Source organism: Sturnira hondurensis, unplaced genomic scaffold (assembly GCF_014824575.4).
Source record: "Sturnira hondurensis isolate 20B ecotype Veracruz unplaced genomic scaffold, ASM1482457v3 Scaffold0017436, whole genome shotgun sequence".
NCBI classification, from domain to species: Eukaryota; Metazoa; Chordata; class Mammalia; order Chiroptera; family Phyllostomidae; genus Sturnira; species Sturnira hondurensis.
In genome coordinates, this window is record NW_028090067.1 from 18,211,699 (window position 1) to 18,236,519 (window position 24,821).

Here is a 24,821-nt window from a genome sequence, read left to right on the forward strand (position 1 = left end):
CAGTCATTTTGAATGTGATGGCCACACATGGTCACTCAGTGGCGTCTACCACCCATATTGATTAGTACAGTGAAGTCGTCATTGTTCACACATGTGCATTTCAGTCCACTTTCCTTGGCTGCCAGGTTACATCAATGTCATGCAAACCATTCTTGTTATATTATCAGTGATTGGACTTTTTCTGGATAGACCTTATATACTTATTTGGAAAATTAAAACAAATCAGAAGTGTATAGAGTAAAAAGTAAAAGCCTATCCTTTATTCCTGTTGCACAGAGCCATCACTGATAATTTTTTAGACATTTTTTATTATAAATTTTGAGTGGTAATTTGTTTGGTTTGGTTTTTCAAGCTAAAGCTTGAATAACTGTTGTTTATCACCGTCAAACCCTGTGTATAAATAGTTACCTGCATATTTACATAATACCTCTCTGTATCCGCTTCTGTGTCCCAAGTCTGCTGGGCTCTTTCTCTGCCTGGTTATATGAGACCCTCAGTATCACCTTCAATTCACTTCCCTTTTTCTCCTTTCAATGTTATCCCTAACCCTTCTGGGAGCTTTGAGGGTGTCTCACACTGTGTTCAGGGCAGTGGCCAGCACCTGAAGCATTATCTGCTGCCCTGGACCCTATCCAGGGGCATCCCTTTGCTGCTGCCCCTGCTACTGGTAGTCTCTGTGGGAGGACTTATTCCTGTACCATAGCAAAAGTGTAGAGGTGTTGACATGTCACTGGAACTATCAAAACATTATGCTGTGTGGAAGAAACCAGGCACAAAAGGTTACATATTGTATGATTCTATTTAAAGGAAATATGCAGAATAGATAAATCTATAGAGATAGAAGACAGACTGGTGTTTGCCAGGGATTGTTTAGGGGAGAAGGGAAAATGAAGAATGATCATTTAATGGGTACAGGCTTTCTAGTTGGGGTGGTGAAATTTGACAGGGGGTGGTTCTACAATATTGTGACTATACCAAATGCCACTGAATTGTTCACCTTATAATGGTTAATTTTATGTTATGTGAATTTCGCACCAATAAAATATTTTAAAAACAATAAAAAGGTAGGAAAAAATATCTGTGAATTCATCAGACCAGTCCTCACCTCCCATTGGCCTCTTGCAGTGCTTCTCTGAGTTTTAGAGAGGCCACCCACTTCTCAGCTCTGTAATACTTTGTGAGTTGGACTTCAGAGCACTGCTTATACCCTGAATCTCAGGGTCCCTCTTGGAAACAGCTCTCTCAGCTTCTTTTCGAATTCCCCCTCTCTATAGTCCATAGGTTGGGTAGAGGAATCAATACCATCCTGCCTTCTTGGGGGGTTTTTTCCACATCTTACAAGATCTCTTCCTTCTTTCTGTAGCCAAAGCAGAAGCCTGTAGACTTTCATCAGACTCATCTAGATCCTGAATCCCATTTAGGGCTAATCAGAATATGAGATAACAGACATTCTATGAATCTCCCCCACGGCCCCACAAAGGTCTCAGGACTTACGCAGACCTACCCCCTCTTGGATTCAGGAAGCTCCCCCAAACATAGAGAGACCCTCACACCCAGGATACCCAAGGTACACACACCCCAAGATTTCTGAAATACACATGGACCTTTCCCCAGGATCCTAAGTAATTTATTTATAATGAACTATAATGTTAAGGAAGACTGGACTCTCGGCCCCCGTGGCTGGTATAGTACATTCTGTCCCTGGAAAGCTAACTTGTAATTGGGACTTGGCAAGCTTATAATTAAACCAATATTGAATATTCTATTGTGTCATTCTATTAGTTTACACCTTCTTTCTGAGAAAAAAAACTGGCTTCTTGACTATTAAATTATTGAATAATTTGTGAGTTTAGAATCAATTAGACTAACAAATACAAGAACCTTCTTTTTATACTTGTATTAAGTAGAGGCTTCTGTTATCAGCAGTTAGATAATAACTTCAACAATCTTAGTTTAATTTATGTTTTTACGGTTTTCTTTCTTATGCTTTTCTTTGTTTAAAGACCTTATTATATTTGGAGTTTTGGATGTTAATGCAGGAATTCATTATAGTACTATGATAACATAATTTGTGGTTGTCTGTTAACAGAAAGAAGTCATGAAAGATAGCTGGTTTTGTGAAAAATAAGGAAGTTTTCTATGAGACAGTGATTCAAGATAAATGCATTTTTTAAAAATAAATAATTTTTGAGTGTGTTTATTAGGATATACAACAGTGAACCAAAAGACATGTTCTTACTCTCAAGGAGGTTATATTTTACTGGGAGAAACAAATATAAATAAAGGTAATTCTGGATTGTGGTCAGTACTATGAAATAAGTAAAATAAAGTAATATAATATAGGATGAGTAGGAGGACAAGCTTAGAGGAGTCGAGGAAGCCTCTTTGAGAAGGTGATATTTCAGCTAAGAGCTGAAGGATAAGGGAGGCAGCTCCATAAAGAGCTGGAACAGTGTTTCTTCAGAAGAAACAGCTTCAGAAGCTCTCAGCCTCTCCCGAGAACTATCAGGAGTCCTGCGTGACCAACTGGTAATAGGGGGTTAGAGCAGACACCTACAAAGGATTCAACAATCATGGTGTAGAATGTGGATTTATTCTCCGTAGAAGCCATAGAAGGCTAAGATGGAAAGTAACATAATATGATTTGTGTTTTTAAAAGATCCCTCTGGTTGCAGTATAGAGAATGGATTGGAGAAAGGTAAGAGTGGAGGCAGAGGATAGTAAGAATTTAGTTTAGTCATTCAGAAAAGAGAGAAGATACTGGCCTAGTAGTAGTGCTAGAAGTGGAAGAAAGACAGACATGAGGTGTATTTTGAGGGTAAAATTGATGTGAGTTGAGGATGAATTGGAATACTTTTGCATCATAGAAATCAAGAGGAGAATTTCAACAAAAAGGTATAGTCATTACTGTCAAGAAGCCAAGGAGCCAAGGCTGGTAATTGAGAAAAGACATCTAAATTTCTTTTCTTTTTTTGAAAACAACTCATTACAGAGAAGGAACACAAGAAAGCTTTATGGGGAGATAGAGATGTTATGTGTGATAGGGGTATGGGTTATATGGGTATTTTCATTATTCAAAATTATACTGTTATAATTTACAGTTACAATAAAAGTTACAACTTTCAGGTCCATTTTACCTGAAAAAATTGTAAAGTAATAATCTAATAGGGATCAAGAATGGATGGAAGTATAGATAAAAGAAGTATGATAGAATGTTGACAACGGTTGAAGCTTGGTAATGAGTGTGTAGGGGTTCATTTGTATTTCCTTTGTGTGCACTTGAAATTTTCCATAGCAAGAAAATTTTTAAAAAGAATGTATTAATGGTCTTCAAGAATAAGAAGGTGAGAGCCCTGGCTGGTGTAGCTCAGTGGATTGAGCTCGGGACCTGCGAGCTCAATCGTGTGGTCACGATTGCAGTTCGATTCCCAGTCAAGGCACATGCCTGGGTTAAAGGCCAGTTCCCAGCAGGGGACTCACGAGAGGCAACCATACATTGATATTTCTCTCCTCTCCTTCCCTTCCTCTCTAAAGATAAATAAATAAAATCTTTAAAAAAAAGAATAAGAGGGTGAGAAACTGAGTTTTATGGGTTAAAAGGAAAAATGATACTTAAAAAGTAAGAGTTGTGGCTATAATTGGGTTGTGGCTACAACCCAGTTATCCCCCTCTAATTATGAGAAAAGCATCAGGCAAATTGCATTAGAGGGGTGTCCTACAAAATACCTGACCTGTCCTGTCTAGGAGAATGAGAAATGTGTAAGAAACTTTTACAGCCAAAAGGAGCCTAAGGAGACATAATGACCAAATGTAATGTGATATCCTGGGTGGAATCCTGGAATGGAGTCAAGGACATTAGGTAAAAACTAAGGAAATCTGAATAAAGTATGGGTTTTAGCTAATAATAATGTGTCAACATTGGTTCATTAATTTTTACAAATGTACTAAGGTAAAATACTAGTAGAGGAAAAATGAGTTCAGAGTATACAAGAACACATCATAATTTTTCTGTTAATCTGAACCTGCAAAAAAAAAAAAAGTGTTTTTTACCCTGGCCAGTGTAGCTTAGTGGATTGAGCCCGGGCCTGCGAACCAAACAACTGGGATTCTATTCCCAGTCAGGACACATGCCTGGGTTGCAGGCCAGTTCCCAGCAGGGGGTGCATGAGAGGCAACCATACACCGATAGTTCTCTCTCAGCTTCCCTTCCCCTCTAAAGATAAATAAATAAAACATCTTTTTTTTAAAGGTGTGTATGTATGTGTGTGTGTGTGTGTGTGTGTGTGTGTATATATAATTTGTAATACACAACAGAAGTTTTTTTTATTTTACACAATTCTGTGGTTGACTGGGCTCAGTCAAGCAGTTCTTATGCTCCAAAGTGGTGTTTGCAAGGGCTGTAGTCACTGGGAGGTCCAACTGGCCAGAAATGTCCAAAATGACTCATTCACATGGCTGTCAGCTTGGAGCGAAGCCTGAGGCTTTTGACTGAGCATCAAGGATCTCCTCCACCTGACCTCTCTACAAGGCTTGGGTTTCGCACAGCTTGGCAACTGGGATCCAAGAGGGAGCATTCCAAGCACGCAGAAGCTGTAGATAGCACAACGCCCAGCCTCAGCAGTCACACAGCTTTACTTCCTCTGCATTCTGTTGGAATTAAAGCAAGTCACAAGGACCACTCCAAATGGGAGGACTGGCAGAAAATTTAGGATCATTTTTAATCTCCCACACAGTGATTAGAATGTTGGGTGCCCAGGCTGAAGGAGAAGGTGAGGATGGAAACCAGACGATTGTAGGCTAAGGAGTATCAGGAATAGGCAACAGATTTTTAAAGTGTGGTAATGGTGGGCACATTTTACTTTATGATTTACTCTCTTATGATAACTGGTGTTGATGTGGAGGATAAGTAAAAGATATGTGTCTTGACGCTCAGATTCTCTAAGTAAAGAGAATCTGATTGGTCCAGTCTAGCCTGTAGACTGATTTCCATTGGGTCTTGAGTTCTCAGTGTGGGATAGCAGAGGCCATAGATGAGGAAGTAGATCATATAGAAGAACATAGGACTCAGGAGGCAAAAGCCAGCTTTCCTAGGACGGTCTGCAGTGAACACTGATGTAGCCTTCCATTGTATTTAGTGAAGATGGATTAGAGTTCTTTTTTAAAATTTTTATTTATTTATCTTTAGAGGGGAGGGGAAGGAGAGAAATATCAATGTATGGTTGCCTCTTGTGAGTACCCCGCTGGGAACTGGCCTGCAACCCAGGCATGTGCCCTGACTGGGAATTGAACTGCGATTGTGTGGTTCGCAGGCCTGTGCTCAATCCACTGAGCTACACCAGCCAGGGCTAGAATTCTTAATTTCAACTTCACAGCTACTTCTTACTTTAAATTTAGTATGATTTAGGTTGATAGTCTGAATGAGTTGGTGTTGGCTTATTAGAGGTAGAGACTGCAGCATTAGGCTTGAAATGATTATTTTTTAAGTGAAATCTAAGCAAGTATAGTAAAAGTTATAAAACAGAGTAAGTTGTTTGTTTGCAATCTTACTCTCTGTACTTTGTATATATAAATATTTTATAATCAAAATAAACTCTAGGGTTTAAGAATTACAGCTAAAGATTTAAGTGCCCATGTGTCTCTGTTAATTACTATAAATAAATATTTACTGAATCAGGAAGTCACCATTTCAGCTATAATATTGTCTTGTCATCAAAGGTAACAACTAAACTTAATTTCTCTACAAAGAAGAAACTAAACTATCGATTGACTTTACCTTAAAGAGAGTTAAAGGAGATAATTTAGGGTCTCTCTACCTTAAACTGAATATGACTTAGCAAATTATACAAGATTTCATGGATTTCGGTATTTTAAGAACAGATTGGGGGAAAACCCCTGCAGGATAGTATTTTCCCATTTGCTTGCATAGCTGGCAAACAATGTAATTTGAATTGGATCCGGGTCTGTCTGACTCCAAAGGTCATGTGGAGTTTTCTACTCCATCCTGACAAAGTTACATGGCTGTGTAATCAACTCCATTTACATATGTAGAAGAACTTGTTAGAAAGGTCATCTGGGTATAAAAGAATGCATATGAGAGGACAGAGTGCTTTGTGCATATCCGGGGTCATCCACTTCTCTTGGGAAGACGTTGGAGCATTGAGATTGGTGTGTGAGACTGTGGGATAGGAGGTTAGAGACAGAATCCTGTGCAGACAGTTGGGAGCTACTAAAGAGGAGAAACCCAGTCTGATAATGCGTTTTAGAATGATCACAGGGGCAGCAGTGTGGACAAATGCTGACAAACGGTTTAAAATGCACACAGGGAGACCAGTTAGGAGTCTCCTCAGGAGAACTGAAGAAGGCTTGAAATCAGGCAAGAGGCAGGCAGGGTCCAAAGAGGAGAGGTCTGTCAGGGCAATGTCAGGGAGAAGGGGACCTGGGGCGCTTGGGAACACATCTGGAGTTTTTAGTTTGAAACAGTGGGTTGAATGATATACCATGAAACATAGGAGATAGAACAAGGTTAGTTGTAGCTGTTGTTACTGTTGTTGTTTTTAACTGGGTATGTATGGAGGGTTTGGATTTTGAAATATTGAGGCACCTTCAAACACCCATGGAAGATGTTTAGGGATTTTGAAACTCAGAAGTCAGAGATGGGGCAGGGAGGGAGGAAGGGGTCCAGGACCAGGGAGAGAAGGAACACATTAAGGTATATTTGGGAATTCTCAGCATATAGGAATAGATAGGGCCTGGGAAATGAGGAAAAGCCCAAGTATGGAACTGTAGGAACTACTACAGGTGGTGTGTCAAACCTTAACATGCATAAGAATTACCTTAGGTATTTTTCTTTTCTTTTTTTTAAACAGCTTTGTTAAGTTTCACATGCCAGAAGATTTACCCATTTAAAGTATATAGTTTAGTAATTTTTAGGGTATTCACAAGAGTTGTACAACCACCACCATAATCCAAGGACGTTTTCATCCATAAAGAAGGCCTGTGTGCATCAGCAGTCCCTTCCTATTCCCATTCCTCAGGCAAACACTAACATGCTGTCTGTCTCTTAGAATTGCTTCTTCTTAGAATTGCCTATTCTGGACGTTTTTTATACCTTGAATTATACAGTATGTGTTCTTTATGTGTTAGAATTTTTTTCATTTAGCAGCTGTTTACAAGTCACTGGACATTAGGTAATGAAGGACAGTGATTGCTGAGAAATGGAAAACAAGTAAGTTGAGCCCTCTGACTACCCCAGCATATAGGCTTGAGGATACTTCCAGCCTGTGGTACAGGGAAGGGGAGCCCAGGCAAACCCTAATGGACCCTCTCTGTTGAGGCAACCTTGCTGAGAGTCTGGGGAGAGTAAGGCATGTAGAGTTTGTACAGAGTACCAGAGAGGAGACAGACATAGAGAACTCTCGAGATCTGTGGAGGGGGATCTCATCTAAGAGGATTAGGAGGAATAGTGCCTAGCACTCAGACAGTGCAGGTAGTAGTGTCCACTTTCATAGACTTGAACACCTCATGATTTATAGATCATCAGGCTGAGACTCAGTAGTGGTACTAACAGAGTTCGTGCCTCTGTAGTGGGGAATAATGAGCCCTAAACTAAACACTACTGTGGTCCAGTTTAGCAAATCCTGAAAGCAAGACCCAAAAGGAACAGGCCATTTCAAAGTAATTTCACTGTGTCCCAGGACAAATATCAAAAATACTTATAGGAATACAAAAATATTTAGCACCCCAGAAAGTAAAATTCACAGTGTCTGATATCCAAGCAAATATTATAAGGCACCCCCCCCAAAACAAACAGGTAAATACAAACCAAAGTGAGGGGAGAAATCAGCTGATTGAAACCAAGTCATAACTGACATAGATTAGAATTATCAAACAAGAATATTTTAAAGACTTATAACTGTATTTCAAATATTCAAAGAGTCAAGCAGAAACACAGAAGATATTGAAGACACAAATCAAATGTCTAGAGTTTATTATATCTGAGCTGAAAAATACACCAGATGGGATTAGTGGCAGATTAGACATTGCAGAGTAAAAGGTTGGTGAATTTAACTACATATAATTAGAAACTATACAAAATAAAAAAGAGTAAAGAGAATAAGAAAGTGAAATGAGCATTAGTATGCTGTGGACAGCTTCAGGCAGCCTAATACACATGTGCTTGAGTCTCTGAAGAAGAAGGCAGGGGGCAGAAAAATATCTAAGAAATAATGGCTCCCAATTTTCCAAATTTGATAAAAACTGTAAACCCACAGATCCAAAAAGCTCAGTGTGCCTGAAGCACAAGAAACACAAAGACAACCATGCTAAAGCTCATCATAATCAAATTACTCAAAACAAGAGGTAAAGGGAAAAAAATCTTAAAAACAGAATAAGAAAGGTATACTCCAAAAAGGCAAAAAATACTTCTGTACTCAGGAATTCCAAAGGTTTTAGGATTTATTTGCCAGGAACCAGGGACAAAGATCAAATACATGTCTTAACAACAATCAGAAATTGAAAATTTTAGAAATACCATTTATAGCTTCTGGTCAAGACGGCAGAGTAGATAAGTGCAGTACTGGCATCTTCCCATGAACACATCAGAATTACAGCTTAACTACAGAACAGCCATTGTTGAGAACTTCCTGCAGTCTAGCTGAACAGAGAAGTCCTATAACTAAGGGTATACATATGAGGCCATGTTGAGACAAGTAGGAAGAGCAGAGACACCGAACCGGCTGGTTCCCCCACCCATGTGTGACTGTTAAAAATCAGAAGTGGTGTCTCAGCTGTGGAGCTGCCCTCTGAAGAGCAAGGAGTCCTAGCCCCATACCAGGCCTCCCAGCCCAGAGTTACAATGCCAGGAAGTAAAGTCCCAATAACTTCTGGCTGTGAAACCAATGGAGATATGGCTGAGTGGGAAGATGGCTGCTGGAGTCCCTGGAGTTCCTCTTAAAGGTCTCACACACAGACTTACTTAGACGCACTCACTCTGAGCTGCGTGCTAGAGCCGTAGCTTGAAAGATGCCAGGGACATATAAGAGAAATTTAATTATCTGGCTTCAGGGCATGGGCTGGTGGGGCAGCTTTCTCCTAGACAGAAGTGCTGGTAGAAGCCATTGTTCCTCTGCCAAGCCCTCCCCCTACAGAGCTGGCAGGTGGGCACCATATCTGAGTCTCTACTGACCTGGCCCACTGTTCACTGCCCTGGTGATTTCCTGAGACCCCACTCCACCCAACTTGCAGGCCCACCCGAACTGCTTCCAGTGGCTTTTCCATATAAACAACTTTTCTAGGTTCATGCTGCCAGTTTTCCTAAAATCTCTCAAAAAGGTTCAGAAACCCGAAACAAGAAACATCTACCTTGGCACGCCCATACCTCTTGCTAAGTTGTCCCAGGCATAGCACCAGCAGCAGCCAGCAGTCTTTTTTGCAGCTTCGCCTCTCCCGGGCACCTCCAAACCCAGTACAAGTAGCTATCTTTAGATCACATTTTAACTCATGCTGTGTCACCCCAGGAGTGGAACAGGCAGCAGCTGATCTTGGCCTATACCTTCTGGGAGGCCCCAAAACCACTGCACCCAGTGGCCAGCTTCAACCACCAACCACCTCCATGACTGACACACTCAAGGGGCAGACTCATGGGCAACAGAACCCCATTGAAGCCAGTCCTGCTCCATGGGGTCGCCCCCCCTTGCGCAGCAGCTCCTCTGCTGTGGTTGTGGTCAGTCCTTGCAGCTGATCCACCTGAGGGTCAGTTCCTCCTGTTGGCACACCAACAGCAGTCAAGGCTCAACTACAAAAGAAAGGTGCATACAGCCTATATGGGGGGCTCGGGTATTGGAGATGCTATGCCACTGAATCCTACAGGACAACTAGTCCATAAAGCCACTCTACCAAGACCTGGAAGACATAGCAGATCTACCCAGTACACAGAAACAAACAGGCAGCCAAGATGGGGAGATGAAGAAACATGTCCCAAATGACAGAACAGGAGAAATCTCCAGAAAAAACAACTAAATGCAGTGGAGGCAAGCATGCTACCAGATACAGAGTTCAAAACAATAGTTATAAGGATGCTAGGGCTGCTGTAACAAAGTTTACGAACTGAGTGGTTTAAACAACAAAAATATATTGTCTCATGGTTTTGTAGGTTTACAAATAAGATGGAAGTGTTGACAGGGCCAACCCAGTGAAGAGACTAGGGGAGGATTTTTTCCGGGTCTCTCTCCTAGCTTCTGACTTCCAGTTTCTCATTTAGCTTTTCTGTTTGTGGCAACATAACTTAGTTTACATAGCATTCTCCCTGTGTGTATATCTGTCTTTATGTTTGGGTTTTCCCCTTTTAGCAAATATACCAGTCATATTGGATTAGGGCCCACACTGATAACCTCATTTTAACGTGATTGCCTCTGTAAAGACCCTCCTTTCAACTGAGGTTCACATTCTGAGCTATTAGAGATTAGGACTTCAATATATCATTTTTGAGAGCGTGGTAGAGGGTATACTATTTCACTCATAACAGTGAAAACAACTTATGAGAACAAAATTGGAGTATTAATATTACCTGATTTTAAAACTTAAACATAAACTTACAGTAATCAAGACCCTGTGGTATAAGGGGTCTAAATGGTATTGGAAAAAACGTTTAATAAAGACTAAAAAAACCCAAAACCCTTGTGATATTGGACAAAAGACTGACAAATAGACCAGTAGAACAGAAAAGAGAGTCCAGACATGGACTCTCATACACATAGATGGACAAATGATTTTTGACCAATGAAGTTTTATGGAAGCACTTTAGTGGAGAAAAGATAATTTTTCAACAAATAGTGTTAGCACAATTGGATATCCATTTGCAAAAAAGTAAACATTGATCTGTACTTTGTACCATATACAGAAATGAACTCAAAATAGATCTATATGTAAAACTTTAAACTATAATATTTTTAGAAGAAAACAGAGGAGAGCCCTAGGCTGGTACGGCCCAGAGGTTGAGCACCTTTACAAGTTTGACTCCCAGCCAGGGCACATGCCTGGGTTGTGGCCAGCTCCCTGTTTGGGGATGTACGAGAGGCAGCCAGTCGATGTATCTCTCGCACATTGATGTTTCTGTCCCTCCCTTTCTCCTTTCCTTGCCCTCTCTTTAAAAATAAATGAATAAAATCTTTTTAAAAATTGTTTAAAAAGAACACATAGGAGAATATCTTTGTGACCTAGGATTAATCAAAGTGTTCTTAGATACCACAGTGAAAACGCAGTCCATTAAATTTTAAGAATTTATACATCAAAATTAAGAATGTCTGCTTTTTGAAAGATACTATTAGGAGAATGAAAAAGCAAGCCACAGACTGAAAGAAAATATATGCCAAGCATGTATCTAAGGACTTGTATCTATAATATATTAAATGTCTTGAAGCTCAGTAATAAAACAATTTTTGTCCCAATTTTTAACATGCATGAGCACCAAGTAGAAAGTGAGCAGTACTGTCTGGTGGTGTGTCAGACACCACTACAAGTGGTGGTTGAATACCAAAAATATTAAAATGGCGAATGAACACATCAAACGATGCTCGTTACTGAGGGAAATAGAAATTGAAGTCACAGTGGCATGCTACTTCACACCCACTATTATGAAGGGACAGACAACAAGCGCTAGTGAGGCTGTAGAGAAATCGGAACCCTCAGACATTGCTGATTGGAATGTAAAATGGTATATCTGCTTTGGAAAGTAGTTTGGCGGTTCTTCAAAAAGTTAAGCGTACAGTTATCATATGACCCAGCAATTCTACTCTTGAGTTATTCAGCTAAGAAATGAAAGCACGTGCCCACACAAACACTTGTCTATCGACATTCATAGCAGCATTATTCATAATACATAACACTTCCCTGCAAGATGAAGACAATCTGAATGTCCATGAACTGATGATATCAACAAAGAAAATGTGGTCTGTCCTTACAATGGAATTGAATTCAGGCATAAAATGGAAAGAAGGACTGGTATACACTATAGCCTGGATGAAACTCAAAAACATTATACTAAGAGAAAGATACAAAATACCCATATATTATATGACTCTATATATGAAATGTTCAGAATAGGCAGATCTGTAGAGATAAGAAATAAATTAATGTTCTTCTTGTGCTGAGAAGGAAGATGAAAGGTGGTCATAATAGGGAGTTACTGCCAATAAGTACAAAATTTACTTTTTGGGATGATAAAGATGTTCTAAAATTAGATAATAGTGGTAGTTGCACAACTCTCTAAATATGTTAAGCCACTGAATTATATATTTTAAACAGGTGAACTTCATAGTATGTAAATTATATCTCAATAAAGTTGTTTAAAAATGGTCATAAGATTTAAGAAAGCACTTTACCAGGTGGCAAAGAAGCTCACAAAAAGTTGTTCAACGTCAGTGAAATTATAACCACAATTAGAATAGCTAAAATTAAAAATATTTACCATACCAAGTGTTGGTAAGATACTGAGCAGCTGGAATGCGCATACACTGCTTATAGGAAAGTAAGATACTCCAGCCACTTCAGAACAGTCAGATGGTTTTTTAAAAAATTAAACATACAGCTACCATATAATCCAACTATTTCGCTTTGTTATAGGTTGAAATGTGCCCCTCCCACTCATGTTGAAGTCCCAACCCTTGGTACTTCAGATTGTTTGGGGCCATTGTGTTGCTACCTTTCAAGGCCAGGCAAGTTCATGGTATTTGTGCAGACAGAATAATATTCATGGAGCTGTTGGGATGTCTGGCATGCCTTTATTCATGGGTGGGCAAGCCATGTACACTGCAAGCTGCATGTCTATCTGCATGTCTCATGTCGTGGCCCTTGCTCACCAGCGTGGCACCCATTGTGGCACTTGTCCCCTTGCGTGTGTGTCTCATCATTGTCCCCAGCAGGGGGTCCCTACCTGTTTAGGTACTAGAGGGGAACAAAGCTGGAAAACTTCCAGAACATTACATAACATAATTCTGCACATACGAGCCCACTTCATGTTATGGGAACAGTTTATTGGACCCAGTCTCAAAGCCATGAGAATACTACTTATCAGGCCCTTCCAAGGCTCTGGGAACACTGCTTCCCTTAGTTACCTAGACACCTTGGTGAGGAAGCCAGACTGACTCCACTTATCCTACAGCCATAATTCAGTATAACTAGTACCTTTATAAAAAGAGGAATTTAATTGTACAAAAACAAATACAGGGAGACTGCTATGTGAACATGAAGACAGTCATCTGTAAGCCAAGGGTGGAGGGCTAGAACAGATTTTTTGTTCACAGCCCTCAGAAGGAACCAATGTTGCCAGCATCTTGGCTTCTAACTTCTACTTCCAGATCTATGTGAGACAATATTTTTCTGTTATATAAGCTATCCAGTACTTCGTGGTACTTTATTATGGAAGTCCTAGCAAACTAATAAATACTAATAACTGTTTACCCACTAAAAAAGAAAGCATACATCATACAGAGACTGGTAAATAAATGTTCATAGCAGCTTTGTTTGCAGTAGCCAAGATGTGGAAACTCTCTGGCCAAGATGGAGGCGTAGGTAGATACACTTTGGTTTCTCCCACAACCAAAAGAAGGACAACAACAAATTTAAAAACAAAACACCAGAATTGCCAGAAAAATGAACTGTATGGAAGTTTGACAACCAAGGAGTTAAAGAGGAAACATTCATTCAGACTGGTAGGTATGAAGACAGACAGCTGGGGTGGAGAGGGCTTGTGGCAAGGTGACAGCTGGAGGACTGGGGCAAGGTGGCAGGTGGCAGATGGCAGACTCGGTGGTCCCACATTTGCATGCAGATAAACCTGGAGGAACAACTGGGGAGTGAGACAGACCAAGCAATGAAGGGTTCCACCATGGGGAATATAAAGCCTCAAAACCTCTGACTGTAAAAATCTTGGGGGTGGGGGTTGCAGTGGTGGGACAAACTCCCAGCCTCACAGGAGAGTTCATTGGAGAGACCCACATGGTCCTAGAACATACACAAACCCACTTACCCGGGAATCAGCACTAGAAGGGCCCAATTTGCTTGTGGGTAGTGGGAGAAGTGACTGAAAGCAGGGAGAGAACCAAGCAAGCAGCATTGTTTCCTCTCTGACCCCTGTCCCACATATAGCACCACAACACAGCGGTGTGGGTTGCCCCGCCCTGGTAGATGCCTAAGGCTCCTCCCCTTAAAATGGAACAGCTGTGCTGAGGCAAAGAAAATGGCCCAAATGAAAAGCAGATCAAAACTACAAAAATAGAACTGAGAAAGAGATAGCCAACCTATCAAATGCGGAGTTCGAAATACTGGTAATCAAGATGCTGAATATGGTCACAAAATAGAGGGAAAAAATGGAATAAAAATATATAGGGAACTAACAGTGAAGAGAAGGAAACCGGGACTCAAGTCAATGGTTTGGACCAGAAGGAAGGAAGAAACATTCAACTAGAACAGAGTGAAGAAACAAGAACTAAAAAAATGAGGAGGAGCTTAGGAACCTCCCGGACAACTTGAAACATTCCAATATCAAAATCCTGGGAGTGCCAGAAGGAGAAGAGGAAGAGCAAGACATTGAAAACTTAGTTGAAAACATAATAAAGGAGAACTTTCGCAATCTGGCAAAGGAAATAGACTTCCAGGAAGTCTAAGAAGCACAGTCTCCCAAAGAAGTTGGACTGAAGGAGGTATACATGAAGGTACATCATAATTACATTACCCAAGATGAAAGATGAGAAAATCTTAAAAAACTGCAAGAGAAAAAGAGACAGAAAAGGTACCTACAAAGGAGTCCCCATAAGACTATCAGCTGATTTCTCAAAAGAAACATTATAGGCAAGAAGGGGCTGGAAAGAAGTATTTTAAGTCATGAAAGGCAAGAACCCACATCCAAGATTACTCTATCCAGCAAAGCTACCATTTAGAATGGAAGGGCAGATAAAGTTGTTTCCCAGATAAGGTCAAGTTAAAGGAGCTTATCATCACCAAGCCCTTATTATATGAAATGTTAGAGGGTCTTACCTAAGCAATAGAAGATCAAAAACTATGAACAGTAAAATGACATCAAACTCACAACTATGAACAACTGAACCTAAAAAAACCCTAAAAATAAACTAAGCAAAGAACTAGAAAAGGAACAGAATCACAGAAATGGAGATCACATTGAGGGTTATCAGCGGGGATGGGGGATAATGGGGGAAAAGGTCCAGGGAATAAATGGTCAGTATGGAATAGACAAGGGGTGGGGAGCTTAAGAATAGTATAAGAAATGGAGAAGGCAAAGAATTTATATGTATGACCCATGGACTTGAACTAGGGGAGGAGAATGCTTGTGGGGGCACCAGGCAGAGGGGAATAAAGCAGAGAGAAAAATGGGACAAATGTAGTAGCATAATCAATAGAATATATTTTTAAAAATTATTTTTTAAAAATGTGAAAACAACCAAGGCATCCCTCAACAGGTGAATGGAAAACAAGCTGTTGTATATTTTATACAGTAGACTACTACTTAGCTGTAAAGAGGAAATGAACTATTCATATAGGAAGTCATATGGATGCATGTGAAAATAATTATGCTGAGCAAAATAAGCCAGACCAGAACAGAGTATTTACTGTATGACTTTGGGTATATAAACTAGAAAATGCAAACTAATTTATAATGACAGAAAACACATTAGTGGTTGCCTGGGCATGAGGAGCCAGAGGGAAGGATTATGAGATAAGAAGGATTAAGAAGGGTCATGAGACTTTTTTTTTTTAAGGTTTATTTTATTCTCATTCAAGAGAGAGGGGAAGAGAAAAATCGATTGGTTGCTTCCTGCACATGCTCCAACTGGGGTTCAAACCCATAACCTTGGCCTGACCAGAAGTCAAACCAGTGGCCTTTCTGTTATAGGATGAAACTTCAACCACCTGAACCTCACCATCCACGGAAACTTTTTTTTAAAGATATTATTTTCAGAGAGAGGGGAAGGGAGAGAAACATTGATGTGAGAGAGAAACATCAATCGGTGCCTGTCTTACAATTTATGACCCTTGACTGGGGACTAAACCTGAAACCCGGACATGTGCCCTCACTGGGGGGTCAAACCAGTAGCCTTTTGCTTTGCAGAATGATGCTGACCAAGAGAGCTATACTGGTCAGAGCCATCATGAAATTTTTTAATGTGGTGAATATGTTCATTTTATTGGTTGTGGTGATGGTTTCACAGTGTATACATATGTAAGAACTTACCAGGTTACATACTCTAAAGATGTGCTATTTAAGATAGGTCAGTTATGCCCTGACCTGTGTGGCTTAGTCAGTTGGGTGTCATACCTGAAAACTGGTTTGATTTCCAGTCAGGGCACATGCCTAGATTGCAGGTTCTTTTTCTGTGGGCCCTGGCGCATAAGAGGGCAAGCAATTGATGTTTCTCTCCCTCTCTTCCCCTCTCTCTAAAAGTAAAAAATCTTTTAAAACAATATGTCAGTTATACCCTGGCCTGTGTGGCTTAGTTGGTTGGAGCATTGTCCAATAACAGAAAAGTTGCAGGTTCAATTCTTGATTAGGGAACATGCCTAGATTGTGGGTTTGATCCCCAGTTTGGGTGCATACAGGAGACAATCAATCAATACTTCCTCTGGAATCAATGTTTCTCTCTTTCCTTTCTCTAAAAATCATGAAAAAATGTCCTCAAGTGAGAATAAAAATATTTTAAAAGATATGTCAGTTATACTTCATCAAACTTAAAATTTCAAATAACTTTAAAATTGAAATATTTTTTTATATTTTAAATCTTTTTTAAAGAAGAAAACTAACAAAATTTTATTAGTGGCATTAAATAGAGCAGTTTTGATAGAGCGGAAAGAATAGAGGCAAAAAGGTTTTAAGAACAGACCTAGCCATGGTAGATTAAACCCAGTTATTAATCTCTGCTCCCTTCTAAAACTCCTCTAAAATTATTTTTGTCAAATGATTTCAGCAAGCATGAAAAAGAAAGTGAGCGAAAGAGATGAAGCATATAAGAGATGCGAACAAAATTTTGGAAGCTAGAAAGCTTTTGGAATGACCCCAAAAGCAGCAGGATTAGTTGAAGAATTTACCAGGAGCAAGACCTTAGCTATCCTGCCCCTCATATCCACAGGCAGATAGCTGTTCCTCTCCCACCCTGGCGAAGCTGAGGATGGAGGCAATGTACCTAACTAAAAACAGAAGGATTAAATCGGAGTCTGCATGCTAACACAAGACTGTGCCACCTGTCTTCTCAAATTCAGTTCCAGATCACTGGAAGCCAGGCTTACACCCATCTGGCCTAGGATTTAGGGTACCTCTCTGGGCAGCTGAACAGCCCAAGGGGGTAAAGAATATACAGATGTGGGTATCTGAGAGTTTTTCCAATGAAATGGCCAGATCCCCTCCTGGTATCCAGTAAAACAACCACAGGATAAGCAGCTTCCTCTTCTCTGCATACAAAAAGCACTTTCAGGTTCTTTAGGGCTTAATTCTTAAGTATAAATGGATAGCCAAAGATGACAAGACATTAGATTAAAATCTGTGAATGAAAGATACCAAATCAAAGATAAAAGAAGTTGGAAGAAACGGATAATAGAGGAGGCAGAAGAATATTAAAACAAAAACACTATATAATATTTTAAAACCACTACAATATTCTCAAATTTAAGAGAAGATATAATCATGGAACAAGAACAGGACTATAAAAAAGGACTCTTCAAAGAACAAGGAAGAGCTATTAACGTATAATAGCAGATTTTTTTTTAATCAGAAGGATTAGATAGTAAAGTTAAGAGAATCTCTGGAAAGTACAGTAAAAAGTGAAAGTAATAGAAATGATGAGAGAAGGAAGAAAATTAATGGATTGGTTCCATGGATACAATATTGAGTGATAGGAATTCCTAAAGGTAAGAAAAGAAATTGGAGGGGATAAAATTATCAATAAGTAAGCAGAAAAAATATCCCAGACCTGAAGAACCCATGTTTTTAGATCAGTAAAGTACCTAAAGTACTAGGACAGGTAAGTACCTGTCCATTACCAGGTTAGTAAATAAAAAAGAAACATATTTTTAGAAAACTGAGGAGAAATAAGGATTCTAAATTTTCCTAGAAAAGAAACAGTTCATATCCAAAACATTAGGGTTTAGAATATATCGATTTTCTATATAGCAACTCTGGGAGCTAGAAGACAATGGAGCATGGCCTTCAAATTTTTGGAGGAAAAATGTTTGCTAATGTAAACATCTATAGTCAATTAAGTATGTGGGTAAAAAAAATACTATATATCAATAATATGTATGTATAAAATAAAGACATTCCAGTCATTTAAGATCTCAAAAATTCAGTTCCTATATACCTTTTATTAGGAAGTAACTAGATTACATGCTCCACCTAAGTCAGGGGAGTAACTGTAAAAGAGAAAGACAAGGGGTCTGGGAAACAGGCGCTCCATTGTAGCAGGGACACCAGGCAATTCCAGAGACTTAGGGGGGAGACATCCTTGGCAAGGTGTCAGACACTTAGCAGCCTAAAGAGCAAGCAATCTAGACTGCAACCAGGGAAAGCCCCTGAGGACAGTCTCCAAGACTGGAATGAAGTTGATTACCTGAAGTGTTTGAACTGATGTAGAGGAGATATGCAGCTCTGTTGGAGAATTTGAGGATGAATTAGTGAAAAATATATAATAAATACTAAGCCAAAAAATGAAAAGAAAGTAAAAGAATAGAAAGTAATAATTGTTAGTTCCAGGGAAAACAAAAAATTGTACAAGAAAGGGAATTTGATTATACTGTGCCTGTTGAGTGAGGCTCTGGATGGAGTCTAAGGAAAAAGAACTGCAGACTAGAAGTTACTGCGAGGACTCCTTAAAGGCCCAAATGGAGGGAGGGATTAGAACAGGTGTTTGAGGTCTGAGATTTCAGAATCCATGTACCTGGGTGTGCAGCAGTACAGATTGATGGGGAGGCTCAGCCCTAGGTCCTTCCCAGGACCTGGCTAAAGCAGGAAGGGGATGGTCGCCTGTCTAAGATAGGTGTGGAACTCATAGGTGTCAAACTCATTTTCATGGGGGCCACATCAGCCTCGTGGTTGCCTTCAAAGGGCTGAAATAATTTTAGGACTGTGTAAATGTAACTATTCCTTAACTGTTAAGGAGTTGAAATTACATTCCATTGGTATATAGTATCTGATTCCTTAAGACAGAGTTAAGTGTGCTTCCTGTTGTTTCATTGCTTTCTCACACTGTATTATAATTGACTTGTTTCTTTCCCATTAGTCTATAAGTTTTAAAAAAAAATTTTTTTAAATTTTATTTTGTTTATCTTTAGAGGGGAAGGGAAGGAGAGAGGGAAAGAAATATCAATGTATGGTTACCTCTCATGCGTCCCCTGCTGGGAACTGGCCTGCAACCCAGGCACGTGCCCTGACTGGGAATCGAACTGCAATACTCTGGTTTGCAGGCCCGTGCTCAATCCACCATTAGTCTATAAGTTTTTTTATGGCAAAAACTGTCATCTTCACTATTATCTCAGCATATCATCTTGCATGTTATATGTGCTCAGTGAATATTTGTTAAATGAATGAATAGTAGTGGAAGAGAGGTGAGGATATGGTGTTTTATGAATAAAATACTGAAACTTCTGGATAAATGGTCACGTAAGGAGACTTTACTCAGGTGGTGAACACATGATACAGTACATAGATGATGTGTTATAGAATTGTATACCTGAGACCCATGTAATTTTGTTCACCAATGTCACCCCAATAAAGTCAGTAAAATAAAAATACTGAAACTTCTGAAGGTGAGATCAAGAGGGAGGAGTGATAGAGGTCATTAAATTAAGTCCAAAAGTGTTCAAGAAATCGTAGAAACAGTACGTAACGATATAAAGAGACTGGAAGTGGACATAGAAAAACAGGAAGTGGCAAAAGGAGCAGTAATCTTTCTTTACTGTTTTGTATTGCCTTCCAAGATGATAGAGAACAAGAAAAGGTATGAACTCTGGTGAAGGAGATAGTGGGAAAAATCATTAAAATTGGTCCTTAAAGGAATGAGTAGGAATTTGAAGTATATATGCTGTGGAAGACGAGGGCTTCTAGGCAAGAGGGAACATTATATGAGGTCTGTCCATAAGGTATCCAGCCATGTACTATGAAAAAATAGAGACATTTATTAAAGAAGGTACAAGATACAAGAAACATTGTACATAGGACAATGACGCCTCAGTCCCCTCTAAAGTAGACACCTTGGGACCCCATTCTCCAAATCACCTGCCATCAACTGTCCCAGTGTATTTTCCTGCATTTCAGCAATAGTCTGAAATCTCTTTCCTTTCAAAGGTGATTTTAGTTTTGGGAAAAGCCAGAAGTTGCAGGGCACCAAATCTGGGCTGTAGGAGCACTAGAGTGAGTTGTTGTTTTGCCAGAAAACTGCAGGAGATGTGATGTGTGAGTGCATACTTTGTCATGATGAAGCTGCCAGTCACCAGTTTTCCATAGCTGTGGCCTTCTGAATCATCTGAATAGTTTCTCTGGAGGAATGTTCAAGCTTAATGCAAAATTTGATGTAGATTTGTTGCTCTCCTCTCTCAGTCATTTTGAATGCAACAGCCACACAGTACATATGCTCGCTCAACAGCGTCTACTGCCCAGTCATTGTTCACACATGCACATTCCAGTCCACTCTCATTGGCTGCTAGATTGCATTCTATTAACAATGGCCAGACTTTTTCCAGACAGACTTCTTATGTAAAGCAAAGAGGGTGGAGGAATTGGTGTGTGCTTCACAGGTGAGTAAGGAAGGCAGATAAAAAAAGATCACTTAGGCAAGCGAATTGAACTGTCCCTCAGGATAGGTGATAGTGTGCCATTGAAGAATTTCATGGACAGTGATGTGATCACATTTGCAATTTACCAAGTCTACTTCAAGGAAGTGATTTAGAAGATGGATTGAAATGAGGTGGGACCCAGAAGCACAAAGCCCAATGAAAAGGCTTTTATAGTAGTGAGATTTAGAGAAGCTGCCTTTAACTGTGGCAGTTAAAAGCAATTAGAAGGGGTGTTGGATATGAGAGCTATTTAGGAGGTAAAAACTATGGTACTTTGTGATTAATAGAATGTGTGGGGTTAAGGAAGGGAGATGGAGAATCTTGTATGCCTATAGGTTTCCTATGTGAATCTTAGTGAATGCTGCTACCATTCACAGAGATAGGGGATATAAAAAGGAGAGGAAATCTGATGCAAGATGGTGTTTAATTATGCCCCTATTGGGCCACCCAAGTGGAGAAGACTTGTATGTAAAAGAGGGCTGGAGTTGAAAATTTGAAATCCAATGTGGAAGATTATTGAAGCCATGGACTTTTTGCTTATTTCTTCTCATGATTATTGTGCTAACTAGAAATTGATTACATATAAGCCTTTGTTTGTTCATTTGTTTGTTTGTTTAAACCAATAAGCAGAGGCTAAGGCACACAATTTAGAGCTCTTTAATTGGAGAGAATTGTTAAAGATGGAAGAACCAGAAAGTTTTGTAATATAGTATAAGTGTATTTGAGAAAATGATTTAGGCTTGAGATTTCAAGTAACTTAATAAATTTAAACAAATTGTCACTTTTTTTAAAACTTTTTTTTTAATTTATTTTTTTAAAAGATTTTATTTATTTATCTTTAGAGGGGAAGGGAAGGAGAGAGGGAGAGAAATATCAATGTATGGTTGCCTCTCATGCATCCGCTGCCAGGAACCGGGAACTGGGAACTGGCCTGCAACCCAGGCATGTGCCCTGACTGGTAATCAAACTGCGATCGTGTGGTTCGCAGGCCCGCGCTCAATCCACTGAGCTACACCAGCCAGGGCACAAATTGTCACTTTTGTTCTAATTAAAGCATTTCACTTGTACAATTAAGTGCATAAAATGCACAGCTCAGTGATTTTTTTTCATGAATGTGTACATTCTTATAACTGCAATCCAGATCCAGATCATCTCCAGTTCCTCATAAGGTTCCCTTGGAACATTGTAACCCTAGTTTTTATTCTAGAGGTTCTAGATCACTGTGTAAATTTAGGATGAGAGAATCTTCCCTCTCCTTCGCAGAGCCCTGTAAGCTGCAGAATCAGAAGCCCATAAGAGAAGAATAAAAAGTTGGAACCTGGCTTTCCAACTCAGGTTGGAGCCTGGTATAATGGCTCCTGCAAAGAAAGGTGGCAAGAAGAAGAAGGGCTTTTCTGCCATCAGTAAGTTAGTGACCAGAGGGTATGCCAGCCACATTCACAAGCAGATTCATGGAATGGGTTTCTAGAAGCATGCCCCTCAGGCACTCAGAGAGATGTGGAAATTTGCCATGAAGGAGATGGGGACTCCAGATATGCGCATTGACACCAGGTTCAACAAAGCTGTCTGGGCCAAAGGAATCAGGAATGTCCTACCGTATCTGGGTGCCATTGTCCAGAAAATGTAATAAGGATGAAGGTTCACCAAACAACCTCTATGTGTTGGCCAAGAAATAGAGTATAACCATACCCCAGAACCCATCCTGTGCCCCTTTCTGATCTAATTAATTCCCTCTCTCCCTCAGACATTCACTAGCCTTAATTATGTAGTCATCATTCCCTTTTCTTTATAGTTTTATAAACTATATATAGACATTGATGCCTATATAAATACATATGTATGATTTTTAAATGTATGTATCTGAACTGTGTATTAATGGAATTATACTATAAACATATAGTATAATGTGACTTGTGACTATAATGTGACTTCTTTTGTGACTTGCTTCTTTCACCCCATATTGTGCTTTTGTAACTCATCTAGGTTGAAGTGTGTTGCTCTAGTTCATTTTCCTGCAGGATAACATTTGTTTGCCTGCAAACACCACGATCTTTTTACCTGTTTTACTGTTTATGGGTGTTTGTTTCTATATATTTTTTTCAGTTAAAAATAATGCTAAAAGTCGTTTTTAAAATCTTCACCTGAGGATATGTTTTTATTGATTTTTAGAGAGAGAGGAGGGGGGAGAGAGAGAAACATCAATGTGATAGAGAAAATCGATTGATTGTATCCCATATATACCCTGACCAGGGATCCAGGGATCGAACCTGCAACCTAGGTACCAGTACATGCCCTGACTGTGGATCGAACCTGCAACTTTCTGGTGCATGGGCTGTTGTTCCAACTGACTAAGCCACCGGTTCAGGGCTAAAAATATTTTTTTGTATGTGCAAAAGTTTCTCTGGAGTATATTCCTAGAAGTGCAAGCACTAGTTGGTATAGCAGTGACACATTCAAGTTCACTACACATGGCACACGTTGTAAGAGTGGTGGTACCTCCCACAGGAGTGAATAAGAGTTGTTATTGCCTTGCTCCCTTGTCAGTGTTGGCATTGCCCAACTTTTTAATTTTAACCAACCTGGTAGTTGTGAACTAAATTAACTTAAAACTCTTTGTGGTTTTTACATTTGTCTGATTGACATGAGATTGAACATCTTTTCACATGCTTAGGGCCATTTCTGCATCCTCTCCAGTGAAATTCCTACTCAGTTATTTTGTAAATGTTCCTGGGAGGTTGTCTTCTTCTTATGGATTCACAGCAATTCTTTATTACATTCTAATACTTTTTCACAGTAATATGAGTTCTAAATCAACATGCTTTCTTTTTTATTCTGCAAATCTAGAAACCCAAGGAGAGATGCTTTGAGCAAACCTAGAGAGTGAAACCATTGGCCAGGCTTCTATACTAGGCACTCTAGTGAACTAGCCATGTGGTCTGCAAGGGCAGGCCCTGGCACTTTGAAGTGTGTTACATCATAGTTACTGGCTGCTGCTGACCTGTGGTGCTTGCCTTTGCAGGTGGAACAGGAGGATTTTGTAATGGAAGGACATGGCAAGACTCCACCTCCTGGTGAAGAAAGCAAACAGTGAGTCACACTTTATTTAAAGAGGATATTATTACAGATCTTCAGAAGCACTTTGGTTAGATATGCCGAGAGCATGTTTGCAGGATGTATATGTTGGGCACTTTGTGGAACTCACCAGTTGCTTTGGTGGCTGTTAATGCACTGCATCTATTTATAGACTAACTGGAAGGACAAGAAAGTTGATTTTGTAGTTTTTCATACTTGACTTATCAAAATTTATGTTACACTTTAGCAAAGGCTTTGAGGCTCAGGATGTTCCAAATGGAACTAACTCAGTCTGGTTGATTTCCAAAGAAAGCGTAAAATTGTATATCCTTATCTTAGCAATGTCTTTATGAAGTGTTGAAATTAATAGGCTGTTTTCCTGCATTCCAAGTGTGAATTTATTTGAATAGTACTTCCTGACATTCTGTTCTATTGAGTTATTTATACATCGGATCTTTGTTTAAAACACAGATTGTTTCCCTAAAGGAATAAGAATTATAAATAACGTAACTTAGCCAGAATTCTAAATAATTCAGGATCTCTCCCTTTTTGACTTAAAAAGTGATTAAGTTTTAAATCTGAAATTGGGAGTTCTCTGGGTAGCTTTTTGGTGGCAGTGAGTAGAATTCTTTTGCTTTTGTCACAGAACTTGAAAAATTGTGTTGCAGAGCATACTGGTGTTTCATATGTTCTTTTAAAGAAAAAGTAGTTAAGACTGGCTTAAAGGACAGACATAACTACTATTTTTTATTCCAACAGTAGTCTCCTAAGTTGAATGGTTCAGTGATTCATGGAAGTTTCTGAAAATCTGTAGAGAGCAATTCCTTTCTCTTGCCTTTTTTTATTTTCTAGAAAATAATTTAGCTTTGATTTGTCTTATGAAAATTATGTCTTCAAAATCTTTAGGAATGAATTATTCA

At 39.5% G+C, this 24,821-nt stretch overlaps 1 long non-coding RNA gene across 2 annotated transcripts in view; it reads left to right on the forward strand.

Moving 5' to 3' along the window:
- The window catches only part of LOC119002500 (uncharacterized), a 90,326-nt gene extending 65,625 nt beyond the window's left edge, over window positions 1-24,701 (forward strand). The window contains exon 4 of one of the 2 annotated variants that reach the window (XR_005069747.1): window positions 23,849-24,700. This is a non-coding gene — a long non-coding RNA (uncharacterized LOC119002500). Of the gene's footprint in view, window positions 1-23,848 lie in introns of both variants that reach the window. The other variant, XR_005069748.1, reaches the window with a different exon arrangement.
- The last annotated feature ends 120 nt before the right edge of the window (window positions 24,702-24,821 follow it).